Consider the following 4646-nt stretch of genomic DNA (forward strand, 5'->3'; position numbering starts at 1 on the left):
CACCAAGGGACAGAGAGAGACAGATAGAGAGGAACGACACGCAACGCAAGCAGTCTTAGGTTTACGTGAGCAACCCTCAGCCAGGCGTGGTCCAGGAATTGTATCCGTGGACCGCAATGTGCGTTCGAAATGTCGATGTTCATGTGTCCTGCAGTTCACACGTTGACGCGCAATTAGCTGCGTTCTTCATCGACCCACGAGCCAAGTGATCCACCGTTCAGGGTAATCTTTTCATATATTTTTTAAAACTCTTGTACTCCATGTACTCTTAATACTCGGTTCGAGCGAAGCCGAGATCCGACACGACCGACCAACGGGAATCGGACGCGCAGAAGTCGCCGGAAGATCGACGACACGAAAACGTTCGAAAATGAAATCCGACGAACGCGCGAAGATACGCGCGTCCGCCGGCCGGGCGAAAAGTACATTATGATATATAACAACCATCGAGATCGAAGCTCCGTTCGTCAGGAAACGACGGGGATATAACACCCGATTCTGAATCCTCTGTGCAGCACACGATCTCGCGAAGAAATACGCACGGTGGCTAGCCCATATATATATATATGTGTGTGTGTGTATATATAATACGATATGCATTCCTCTCGTCCAATTATTCAAGAAAAAGAGCGTGCGCCTCCATCGTTCGGGTGATGTAAAGATTCGATGGGACTCGCGCGACCCTCGGCCTCGAGCGGTCTTTCCTCCCAATATCCAGAAGCCGAGCTTTGAAAAAACTCTAGCGACGGCACGGGTGTCCGACTCACGACATCGAGGCTTCGAAGTCGGCGATCTCCTCCGAACGGATGGCGATCGCGACGACTCAAAGCGTGAAAAATCGACGAAAGAGAACACATCTCCGTTCAGGTGATTGTTTTTTTTAAAAAATAAAAAAATTCGATGGGACTCGCATCCATCTACCTCGCGCGGTCTTTCTTCCCAATATCCAGAAGCCGAGCTTTGAAAAAACTTCAGCGACGGCACGGGTGTCCGACTCACGACAACGAGGATAGACAGCCTGCGGTCCCCTCTGAACGGGTTATATGCGACGAACTAGACGAAACTTTAGTCGTTCAGGTGGTATAAAAAAAAAAAATTCGATGGGACGCACGCGCAGCCGTCGTCCTCGAGCGGTCTTTCTTCCCAATATCCAGAAGCCGAGCTTTGAAAAAACTCTAGCGACGGCACGGGTGTCCGACTCACGACATCGAGGGTAGACAGCCTGCGGTCCCCTCTGAACCAACTTCGGCTAGACTAGTTACGAATCGTTGCTACGCATCGTCATCATAGTCATCGTCATCATCATCATTATCATAGCGGGCCAACATCCACGCAATGCGTTTTCGTTCTAGGTTACCCGATCCACGAGTATGTTACAAGTGGTTTCGTTATTTCGAACAAAACGACATACGAAGAACACACGCCCTATGGGTAGGAAGCACGTTTCGAGAACGACCGAGAGCGGTGAAAGAGACGAAAGGTCGACGCGCATAAGGTATCCATGGATCTTCGAAGAGAACCTTCGAAGATATGTCGGTATCCTTTCTACATGCGCGACTCGCTACTCGTACTTTCGCTCTCGTCGACTCGTTTTAGTCGCTTCGTTCGATCCCAAAGAGGAGTCTTCGATGTCCCGTTGCTAGGAGGAGAGCAAACGCAACACAGACCACGAAACATAGAAGAGAATAGGCGAGCATGATCTCTCCGACACGAGGCACTTTAGAGATTTTGTTATTCGTTTGTACGGTCTCCACGACGCAAAAAAAAAAAATACGAGATCGTGGCGGCGGGTCTTTCTGTATACGGCCTCACGCAAGCGCCTCGATCTCATTTCTCTTTACGGGTGGTTTCCATTCGTAATTTTTCGTTCGATATTCGTGTCAAAGTTTAATTTTCGAAAGCTCAAGTTCCCATTTATAGTTTTATTATAAAATCATAATATTCGCAGACGGCGGGTCTTTCTGTGTACGACCTCACGCAGGCGCCTCGAATTCGTTTATGTATGTATATATATATATATATATATATATATGTATCTCTTCATCCCGATGATCGAGAGAGAGTGCCACCTTCTCTTCATATAGTTTCGTAGCTGGAGGGTCGTCTCCTCCTTATGTCTTTTCATCATTTTGCCAACGGAGTAAGCCACGCTCCGGGCGAATTTAACTGTTCTTTGTTAAAGTATATAGCTTGTTGATACGTCGTATATACTTTGGTTCGTCGATATAGGAGGAGTACGGCTCCTTACCGACTTATACAGTTTCGTATTTTTCAAGTGTTCAAGTCAAATTCTTTAAGTTTTTGTGTTATATCGTTAATGATCCTTCCGCAGGTTCACCTACGGAAACCTTGTTACGACTTTTACTTCCTCTAAATGATCAAGTTTGGTCATCTTCCCGGTAACATCGGCAATGCTTATCACATTGGCCGCGCACCAGTCCGAAGACCTCACTAAATCATTCAATCGGTAGTAGCGACGGGCGGTGTGTACAAAGGGCAGGGACGTAATCAACGCGAGCTTATGACTCGCGCTTACTGGGAATTCCTCGTTCATGGGGAATAATTGCAAGCCCCAATCCCTAGCACGAAGGAGGTTCAGCGGGTTACCCGGGCCTTTCGGCCAGGGAAAACACGCTGATTCCTTCAGTGTAGCGCGCGTGCGGCCCAGAACATCTAAGGGCATCACAGACCTGTTATTGCTCAATCTCGTGCGGCTAGAAGCCGCCTGTTCCTCTAAGAAGATTTGTTTGTACGTTGGTAGTAAAAACCCACCGACCGAAGCCGGGGGCCTTCGAGATACCATAAGTTACGTCTATTTAGCAGGCTAGAGTCTCGTTCGTTATCGGAATTAACCAGACAAATCGCTCCACCAACTAAGAACGGCCATGCACCACCACCCACCGAATCAAGAAAGAGCTATCAATCTGTCAATCCTTCCGGTGTCCGGGCCTGGTGAGGTTTCCCGTGTTGAGTCAAATTAAGCCGCAGGCTCCACTCCTGGTGGTGCCCTTCCGTCAATTCCTTTAAGTTTCAGCTTTGCAACCATACTTCCCCCGGAACCCAAAAGCTTTGGTTTCCCGGAAGCTGCCCGCCGAGTCATCGGAGGAACTTCGGCGGATCGCTGGCTGGCATCGTTTATGGTTAGAACTAGGGCGGTATCTGATCGCCTTCGAACCTCTAACTTTCGTTCTTGATTAATGAAAACATTTTTGGCAAATGCTTTCGCTTCTGTCCGTCTTGCGACGATCCAAGAATTTCACCTCTAACGTCGCAATACGAATGCCCCCATCTGTCCCTATTAATCATTACCTCGGGGCTCCGAAAACCAACAAAATAGAACCGAGGTCCTATTCCATTATTCCATGCACACAGTATTCAGGCGAAGGTAGCCTGCTTTAAGCACTCTAATTTGTTCAAAGTAAACGTATCGGCCCACCTCGACACTCAGTGAAGAGCACCGCGATGGGATATTAGTTGGACCGCCCGCGAGGAGCTAAGCCCACCGATAGGACGTACCACATAATGCCAGTTAAACACCGCGAGCGGTGAACCGACACTGTGACACACAGATTCAACTACGAGCTTTTTAACCGCAACAACTTTAATATACGCTATTGGAGCTGGAATTACCGCGGCTGCTGGCACCAGACTTGCCCTCCAATTGGTCCTCGTTAAAGGATTTAAAGTGTACTCATTCCGATTACGGGGCCTCGGATGAGTCCCGTATCGTTATTTTTCGTCACTACCTCCCCGTGCCGGGAGTGGGTAATTTGCGCGCCTGCTGCCTTCCTTGGATGTGGTAGCTGTTTCTCAGGCTCCCTCTCCGGAATCGAACCCTGATTCCCCGTTACCCGTTACAACCATGGTAGGCGCAGAACCTACCATCGACAGTTGATAAGGCAGACATTTGAAAGATGCGTCGCCGGTGCTAGATGACCATGCGATCAGCACAAAGTTATTCAGAGTCACCAAAACAAACGATGGACGGACAGACGAGCCATCCGCCACCGATTGGTTTTGATCTAATAAAAGCATTCCTACCATCTCTGGTCGGAATCTGTTTGCATGTATTAGCTCTAGAATTACCACAGTTATCCAAGTAAATGTAGGTATGATCTAAGAAACCATAACTGATTTAATGAGCCATTCGCGGTTTCACCTTAATGCGGCATGTACTGAGACATGCATGGCTTAATCTTTGAGACAAGCATATGACTACTGGCAGGATCAACCAGGGATCTTATAATATATTCCCAAAAACCAGCATTTTCGTTTAAAAGTTCTCTCTGTGTCGTAGGTGGGACGTAAGCACCGTACGACGAGACTTTTCATTTTATATATATATGTAATATGACTTAGAGAGCAACGTTCCATGGTTCAGTAACAACGTCACTCAGCCACTTTAATTCTCCTCCTCTCTCACCATCATATATCGATACAAAGATTCATACTTCACAGAATTATTTCTGTTTGTAACTTTTCTCCTCCAACTTCTCTCGTAGAATATAACTTAGCGGTAAAGCACGTATACGCATGCTGGACATACCGTAAGAATATTCTTTTATAAGCTTCAACACCTCTGTAGAGACGCGTTACCAGAAGATAACGCACTCTACAGAACGCCAAAAGGACCATCGTGCAGCTAC

The 4646-nt window shown here is 47.4% G+C and overlaps 2 non-coding genes across 2 annotated transcripts; both read right to left on the minus strand.

The window, feature by feature from the left end:
• Positions 1–70: 70 nt before the first annotated feature.
• On the minus strand, positions 71–225 carry LOC126927330 (5.8S ribosomal RNA). The gene has a single exon (XR_007715381.1). It is a non-coding gene; the product is annotated as a 5.8S ribosomal RNA (ribosomal RNA).
• Positions 226–2315: 2090 nt separating this feature from the next.
• Positions 2316–4238, minus strand: LOC126927353 (small subunit ribosomal RNA). Its single transcript, XR_007715404.1, has one exon. It is a non-coding gene; the product is annotated as a small subunit ribosomal RNA (ribosomal RNA).
• Positions 4239–4646: the final 408 nt, after the last annotated feature.

This window comes from Bombus affinis, unplaced genomic scaffold (genome assembly GCF_024516045.1).
Source record: "Bombus affinis isolate iyBomAffi1 unplaced genomic scaffold, iyBomAffi1.2 ctg00000082.1, whole genome shotgun sequence".
Taxonomy (NCBI): Eukaryota; Metazoa; Arthropoda; class Insecta; order Hymenoptera; family Apidae; genus Bombus; species Bombus affinis.